The following is a 9,149-nucleotide window of genomic DNA, read 5'->3' as shown; positions in this document are numbered from 1 at the left end:
ATCATTTGAATAAGTTACTTAATTAATTTATTTATTTGTATAAATTTAGTTTAATAAGTAGGATTAAGAAAGCAATTGGGCCAAATTTGAAAGAGAAAGTGGCCAAAAGTGCAAGATAAGGGGCTGCCTTTGAAAGGGTCCGGAACGACGTAGTTTTACCTCAAAACTACGTCGTTTCATTAAGTAACCGAAGATCAAATCTCACCCATTGATCACCCATTGATCTAATGGTCCGTATTTGATCTCTCAAGAGGTATTTAAAGCCTCAAAAATCTGAAAAATTCCCTCATTTCACCCCATAACTCTTTCTCTCTTCTCTCTCTCTCTCTTCTCTCTCTTCTCTCCACCGCCGCCGCCGCCGCCGGAAATCACCCACCGGCGGCGGACCACCTCCAAACACCTCCAAATTATAATCTCCACAATCTCTTCTTCCCATATCTCCAAACCAATTCCTTCAAAAAACCCTCAAACTCCTTGAATTTTAGATCTAAGAAACTTTAGCCGCCACTTTTTGGTCCAAATTCTTGAAGCTCCGACCAACACCACCCTACAACACATACATGAATGGATAGAGCTCCATGAGACCTATCTTTTCCTACCCATTTCACCCCCAAAATCCCCGTCGCCGCCGGCCCGCTCCTTGCCGCCGCCATGGCTCCACCGCCTCACCACCGCCAAAATGCCTCGAACCCCCATTTTAGCTATTTTTCGGCTTCAAGCATACTTGTTAGGTATAATCGACATCTCTTTAATTAATTTCTAATATTTTTTTATTTAGTAGATTAGTTTCTGATTTTTTTTATTTATTTTTTTTATTTTTTCTGTTTTGGTTATTTCTTGTTAATTAGAGTTTCAAGTTAGGTTTATTTAATTAGCTATCTCTATTTATTTTAGTGGTTTGTTAGATTCGTTATTGATTTAAACATGATCTTTAGTGTATTAGTTAAATCGTTCACTTAGTTAGTCGATTATTTAGTTGTTGTTAGTCGTTGTTCGATTATTAACGATGCTCGTTTTGTTTTGAGCATTAGTTTGTGAATTTAGTTGTTTGTTTAGTAATTAGTTTGCACAAATCCAATTCATTCCCATCAAGTTGGTTTTAATACTGAGTTCAATTACGTTTTTAGTCTCGTCTATACTTTGTCAGTTCATAGTTGTCCAAGTTTGATTTATGTTGAGCAAGTAGTTTGTTGTTGATGGTTAAAATCTGAAGTTTAGTTTATTTTATCACAAAATAAGGTAATAGTAGCTTACTTTTACTAGTAGGGTGGCTGAAAGGACATTTTTTCTCCTTGCTTCTGACACAGCAGATTTTCAGGTTATCCTTTCACCTTTGGGACAGACCTTGAACAGTGTTTAGCACACAAAGTCAGTCTTTTGGATAGATTTTTGGTGAACCAAAATCTGTCCAAAAATCTAACTTTATTTGCCTATTGAAAGGGCTGTTTTTCTCCTATAAAAGGGACTGTCTTACACTTAGAATGCAGAGTTCCTTACTCACTGAAAAGGGGGACACTCTATTACACACTTTATCTTATACTGAGACACATCTTGGAGAGTTGCTGAAAGACATATATCTTAGAGAAAAATCAGCAGCTTAATACATATAACAAGCTGAAATTTCAGAGTTTTGTGAGGATTATTTGTGTGCAAAAAAACCTTGAGAAAAATAGATAGATCCCTTAGGCAATTTGTGAAGTTGATAGCTACCAGTTTCAAGCATTTTTGTTGAGTTTTCTGGGTTGTCTTAACACTTGAGTTGCTGCTGTTTCTACTGTATTTGCTGCTGAGTTTTTTGTTACTGCACTGCTGTATTTTATTATTCTACAAACCAGGTAACTTTAAAATTCTTATATTGCAGATTCTTGATGATAATAAGAAGGATTTGATCCCGGTTTGGTTGATGGAACATATTGGATCTGATTTTGTTTCAAGATGAATGTTATATTAGTATTATCATCATGTAAATCTGTTAAAAATTAGTTAAATTATCGTTTTCTTCTTTATATATGTGATTGAAATTGCATTCTATTAAGATTACTTAGTTTAAGGAAAAGATAAAGACCCCACTTTTAACCATGTTTGTTTAGTTTGGGCTCTTTTCCGTGAGTTACTTTCATGGTTCATGTATAATTATCTAAGAAAGACTTCTAACTTCAAATATTTTGATGCTTTAAATTATAGTCAACATAATGTTATACTTAATATAGTTCTTCTCTTTAGCATTGAAGTATTACCATTTTTTGTAGTTTTTATATTTAGTCATGATTTTTATGTTGTTAATGAGTATAGTTTGATTAGTGCCATGTTGGTGTAGATGAGTAGAAATATTATGTTAGTCTTTAAGAAATAAGTTGGTTAAGAAGATAAAAGATAATAATTAGCATGTAAGCTTCTTTTATGAAAAAAATAATTTATAGTTTGGACATCAATGTAAGAAGCAATTTGGGCTTAGAAGAATACTTGTTATTTTGTGTTGTCTCGTCATCGAGGCTCTTAAGCAACATGGGCCAAATAAGCTAAAATTTGTAGGCCCAATGACAATAGAAAGTAAGATGGACATTTTCTTTAAAACCAATAAATTGTCTTTTTATTAAATAAAATAAGTGGCCCAATACCATAAAAGTTTAACATAAGTTTACCCGGGTTTAAAGTCTTGCATTAGTGAAAATTATTTTTAATAATAATATTATTTTTTTCAGTCGAACAAGTAATAAATATAAAAAAGAAGCGCTTTTTAATTAATTTAAGCGATAGACAATTTTAGGCACGTTTGAGATGTAGACCATGTGTTCATACACGGTCCTTGGTCGTTATTATTTTTTTTAATAAAGTAGTCATGTGTGCATTCCCGCTCCTTGACTCTTCAATATTAATTGTATTTAAACCATGTGTACCGACACGTTCTTTGTTTTAATACATATAATCAAATAAGGACCTTGTGTGCTTGCACGCTCCTAGGCCAAAATTATTAATTATTAAGCGGTACTAGACAATAGTAACTTAAGGCAAATAATACACACTTTATCCAAAAATAATTCAAGCCAAATTTTAGTCAATAAAAGCGACCGTGCTAGAACCACGGGATTCGGGGAATGCCTTACACCTTCTCCCCGGTTAACAGAATTCCTTACCCGGACTTTATTTTCGCAGACCAATAATAATAGAGTCAAATCTTCCTTTGATTAGGGATTCAAATAAAAGGTGACTTAGAACACCAATAAAATCAATTCCAAGTGGCGACTCTGTAAATAAATTAATCCCTACTCAATTTTATTACTTTAATTGGAAAAACCCTTTAATCCACACAATATTATTTTGCGGGTAGAAAAAGGGGTGTGACAGCTCTGGCGACCTTACAAGGATGCTACCTATGATGGTTATAAATATTTCCTCACCATAGTTGATGACTATAGTAGAGGGACTTGGACCTACTTATTAAGTACCAAATCAAATGCTTTCACTATCTTAAAATCTTATTTAGCCATGGTAGAGAGGCAATTTCATACAAAGGTTAAGATAATCATATCAGATAAAGCTTCTGAATTGGGTTCTGGAACTGTTCAAATAGATTTTTTTCTTTCCCAAGGAATTATACATCAAACCAGTTGTGTTTTCACTCCACAACAGAATGAAGTTGTGGAGAGAAAACATAGGCACTTTCTAGAGACATCTAGAGCCTTATTGTTTCAATCTCATTTACCTATATCATTTTGGGGAGAATGCCCGCTCACAACCACATATTTGATCAACAGATACCCTTCTAGAGTATTAAAGTTCAAGACCCCTTATGAAGTCCTTTCTCAAACCAAACCTAGTTATTCTACTTTAAGATGCTTTGGATGTTTATGTTTTGCTTATACTCTTTCAAGACATAGATCCAAATTTGCCTCAAGGGCTGTTCCTTGTGTGTTTCTAGGCTATCCACATGGTAAAAAGGGTTATAAGGTGGTTGATCTCAAGACATTAAAGGTTTTCATTTCTAGAGATGTAATATTCCATGAGGATTTCTTTCCTTTTGCCTCTCTCAAATCTAATTATACAGGGACTTCTTATCTTCCAGCAGCTCCATTGCACAACTTATTTCCCTTAAACTCAGACTCCTCCTCACCTTTGTGTTCATCAGACAACTAACACTCTCCTTCTACTCCTTCCTCTACCCCTACTGTTTCTTCATCTCCTACACTCTCACCACAAACTTCTTACCCTAGTACAATACTATTTCCTACCAGCCCATTACCAGTGGGATCATCACCAAGCTACTCATCTTCTAGTGTACCTTTTCCTTTACTCTTCTCACCCGTTTCTCAACCTATGCTGGATACTCTCATTAGAAAATCTTCTAGACCTCACAATCCTCCTACATACCTCAAGGATTACATTTGTAATGCTCTTCAACTCTCAGATGTGAGTAATGCATGTTTCCTTGCCCCATTCTCTCCTCCATCATTGTCTTTTAGTAGCCTCTCCACCACTAATCAACATATGCTCAATTCTCTGTCTAATATGCATGAACCTATTAGTTGTTCACAGGATGCACATCACCTAGGGTGGCAGGAAGCCATGGAACAGAAAATTGCTGCACTTGAGCTCAACAAAACTTGGGAGGTCATAGAATTACCCCCAGGTAGAAAAGCTTTACCTTACAAATGGGTCTACAAGGTAAAGCAATATTCAGATGGTAGTGTAGAAAGGTTAAAGGCTAGGTTGGTAATAAGAGGTGATATACAGAGAGGGGGGATAGATTTCAATGAAACTTTTTCCCTGGTGGTTAAGATGACCACTACTAGATGTATTTTAGCTATTGCAGTTAAGAAAAGTTGGGGTCTTTATCAATTGGATGTGAACAATGCGTTCTTACATGGTGATTTAAATGAGGAAGTCTATATGAAATTCCCAGTTGGTTTTATACCACCTTCTCCTAACTATGTTTGTAAGTTGAAGAAGTCCATTTATGGACTTCGTCAAACTTCTAGACTATGGTACTCTAAGCTTACTACTGCTTTTAATTTCATGGGATATACACATTCCTTGAACGATTATTCTTTGTTCTTTAAAATGACAGATTCTTCTATCTCTATTGTGGCAGTGTATGTCGATGATATACTACTAACAAGTAATGATACAAAGGAATTGACTGAATTAAAGGCTTTTTTACATCAGGAGTTTAGAATCAAGGACCTTGGAAGCTTACATTATTTTTTGGGCATGGAAGTTCTTCGCGAGCCTCATGGTTTGATTTTATCTCAGAGGAAATTCACCCTTGATTTACTGCAGGAGTTTGATTCTCTCCACAAGACGCCTGTTTCCTGTCCTCTTGACCTTTCTGTTTGCCTATTTGCTCAGACTGGTGACCCCATTCCTGACCCGACCTTGTATCGCCATTTGTTGGGCAAGCTGAATTATTTGACACATACAAGACCTGATTTATCTTTTACTGTACAACACCTTAGCCATTACATGCAAGATCCTAGACAACCCCATCCCAATGTTGCGCTTCGTATCCACCACTATTTATTGAAGGATCATGGACTTGAACTTTTCATGTCTTCATCTCCTTCATATCAGCTCCTTGTATTCTGTGATTCTGACTGGGCCACTTGTCCTAATTCGCGCAAATCTGTCAATGGATTTTTTATTTCTCTTGGTTTATCCCCAATTTCATGGAAATCCAAAAAACAGGCACCCATTTCTCTCAGCTCTGCAGAGGCTGAAGACCTTTCAATGCGACGCGTTGTAGCTGAGCTCACTTGGTTGGTCCGCTTATTTGATGATCTTTCCATCCCAATTTCACTTCCTGTTCCTCTTCATTCGGACAGTCAGACAACTATCCACATCGCGAAAAACCCTATTTTTCACGAAAGAACTAAACATGTCGAACTAGACTGTCACTTCGTAAGACAACGGTTCCTCGCCGGGCTGATTTCACTCTCCTATGTTCGCTCCTCTTCTCAACTCGCAGATCTGTTCACAAAGTCTCTCACAGGGCCAATTCATCACAATCTTTTGGGCAAGTTGGGTGTTCTTTCACCCCCCCTCCAACTTGGGGGGAAGGGGGGTGTTGGTGTTAGAAATGAAAATGAAGTTCTTCTTGAATTTTCAGATGGAAGTATGAAGAGAGATTAAAGAGAGATGGCTAGGTTTGCTGATGTTTGTTTTGTCTTTGAAGAAGGGATGCATATCTTACAAAATGAGTCAGACATTTGGACTCAATTCTAAATGGGCTTGGTTTTTGTTTGGACTTAGTTTTACAACAAATGGGCCTTAAAGCTTCAGATGATTCCATCGGCCCATTTGTAGTAGAACCCAGAAGATACAAAGAATAATCTGTATAGTGGATAGAATTATTCCTTTTATAAATATTCCCTAGTTTGTTACAATAGCTGTTAGGAGTAAGCTAGTAAAATACTGCCACTTGACAAAGTTTGTTTAGACTAGATTCTATTCTTTTGCATATATACATTACACTGTGCAGAGAAATATACACACAGAAAATTTTCAAAATTATTCTCATTTCATTTTCTTCATATCATTGATTCATACGTGATCCAAATAAAACATGATAATCAAAGAAGAAGAAAAGGCTAAAAATAATTTAGAATTCCCGTATAAATTCTAAATTTTATGCATTCAATATGTTGAAAAGAAGAACAGTTTTCTTTTACATTATTTATCTATCTCTATCTTCTATTGGTTGAAAGTTGAATATGAGAAAACAACTTTATTTTCTCCATGTTATAAAACTCTGTATTCAACGGATCATTTGCTGAAAAAACTAAAGAGAGCATCTAGATCATTGCATTCTTTTCTAAATTTGTTAAGTCACACAAAACCAACAATTATTACTATGTACTTGTATTTCATGAGAATGAAGACAAGGAACATAGTCATCGGAATAACGACTGTGATTGTGACCGGAAAGATGATGAGATGAGAAGCACCTTGCAACAAAACAAAGCCATGATTTCTTTGTATACACTATAAACAAACAAAGAACAAGAATTTATATTTCCATTATCTCACATACTTTATGCATAGAAGAATTCGATAAGCAAGTTCTCACCAGCAAACGAAAATTAAAATTGGCTAAATGATGACCCATTTTTGTGCCAAATCATTCCCATATAAATGGAAAAACAAATACGCTCGAGAAAGAATAATCATGTAAATTACAGAGAAGTACTACGTAATTTTCCTCTTCAAACATTTTTTTACCCCTTTTGAGCAATGATATAAAACAACTAGTGAATTATTCACAAACTTTTGAGCATTTTATTTTATTTTTATATTAAAAAACAAATGCGGAAACCAAGATAAATAGCGCATTTTCTTTTCTTTTTATAGCTTTTCCCTTTTTAGAGAAAGATACTAATACAAGTAAGGAGACATATATTAAGCCAAGGAAAGTAATGAATCTATTTAAACAGAGATAGCATAATACCAATTAGCTATATAAAGGAAAAAGTTAACTGAATACAACTCATGCTTCTTATCTTATTCCTAGATGAGATTTGAGAAATAATTTCATGATTTCCAGCATGTTCCAACTTTAAATTTTCAGCAAGCAAAAGGGAACGGAATCCAGAAGTCCAATTAGTATGGTCGTCATTATATATAACTCTAGAAAAGTTTATCAATTATCATCTAGTACTTCACTCTCACACTATAGGACAAATCCATCAGTTAATTTAGAGGAAAAACAAAAAGCAACGAAATAAAAAGAGATACTGTATTAGCTTAGCTTGTGCACTTAAACAATGGACGATATAAATACCAATGTTCACTTATTGATCTCATTTTTGAGTAGCCCAATGCAAGTCTGGATATTTCATATACAATTTAAAAAAAAAACATAAATAGGAACAGGCATACATGAAAAGAAATGATAGATAGAGACTAAACCTAATATGAAGGCAAAAAAAAAGCAGTCAACCTTAATTTTAAACAAAAAAAAAAGATAGTGAAAGAAAAATTAAAAGAGACACATGAACCTCAAAAAAAAAAAAAAACACTTTTACAAACCCTAGATGGTATTGTCTTCACATTCGGAGGTAGAAACCTTTCTTTTACTCCGACTAAAATTTAAATTATGCAGACATGGCTATGGTGAAAGAGAAACTGAGATATTGGCACGGCTCAATCAAACCAAAACTCCACCATTCAATATTCAAATAGTTTCATCTTGTTGTCTGAGTGAACCAGGCCAATACCTGAGTTACTGTTTCATAGGAAAAGTATGTGATTATCTGCCAGAAAAAGGTCTTTAACTTAAGCACCTCTTCTGTGGTACAAAACCCTAAAGCAAAGTGATCGTTACTTCAAAGGCAGATGAACATAGAGATGAAAGGTTGTAGAGTGGTTGTGTAGAAGAACAAGGGGGAGTGGGCGTAGAACGACAAGAGACCTAACCCTAATATAATAAACTATAACTTTGGACGGAGAGAATTCATATATATATATATATATATATATATATATATATATATATATATATAAGTGACCCAAATTTGTTTGGAATTACTTGGACTTGAGAACGTAATTGTTATTGTTATATTATGTTGTAAAAACCCTAAAGAGATGTGAACAATACTATAAGGCAGAAAAGCAAAGAGGATGAAAGGGGAAGAATAATGAAGAAAGGGAGTGGGAGAAGAGCGAGGAGAGGGTTGGGAATGTCTGGGGGGGAATTTAAGGATGGGCACAAAGAGAAGAGTAGAGAATGGTTAAATGGTTCTCTGTAGACTGCATTTAAAACCGCGACTACCAAAGCAGAAGGACGGGCCAGTGCATTTAACTCCATTATTCTGCCTTACCCCCCCCCCCCCCCACTCCCCTTGCCTTTTACCCATCTCCTTCGATTCTCTCTCTCACTACAGAAACAGAGTCCACAACGTTTACTCCAACTTAATTTACATTTCTTGACACTTTTCCTTACAAGTTAGTAATGCAACTCTTTATGAACGATCATACGTACTACCATTCCATTTAGGTTTCTTTTTTTAACATCATTTCTTGCTATAGAGCGCGTTAAGGAGTTGTGAAAACTGATGTAACTAACATTATCTCATTCACAGACTTGTTGAAGTAGTTACATACATTGTTGTACGTAGAACAAATAGTGGCACTATTTGGGTAATTTTTGTGAGTCC

The 9,149-nt window shown here is 35.2% G+C and overlaps 1 long non-coding RNA gene across 1 annotated transcript; it reads left to right on the top strand.

Annotated features, from left to right (window-relative positions):
- The first annotated feature begins 317 nt into the window (after window positions 1-317).
- On the top strand, window positions 318-2,230 carry LOC138904602 (uncharacterized). Its single transcript, XR_011413454.1, has 2 exons — window positions 318-731; window positions 1,862-2,230. It is a non-coding gene; the product is annotated as an uncharacterized lncRNA (long non-coding RNA).
- The last annotated feature ends 6,919 nt before the right edge of the window (window positions 2,231-9,149 follow it).

This window comes from Nicotiana tomentosiformis, chromosome 2, assembly GCF_000390325.3.
Source record: "Nicotiana tomentosiformis chromosome 2, ASM39032v3, whole genome shotgun sequence".
NCBI lineage: Eukaryota > Viridiplantae > Streptophyta > Magnoliopsida > Solanales > Solanaceae > Nicotiana > Nicotiana tomentosiformis.
This window is presented reverse-complemented; position numbering and strand designations above follow the sequence as displayed.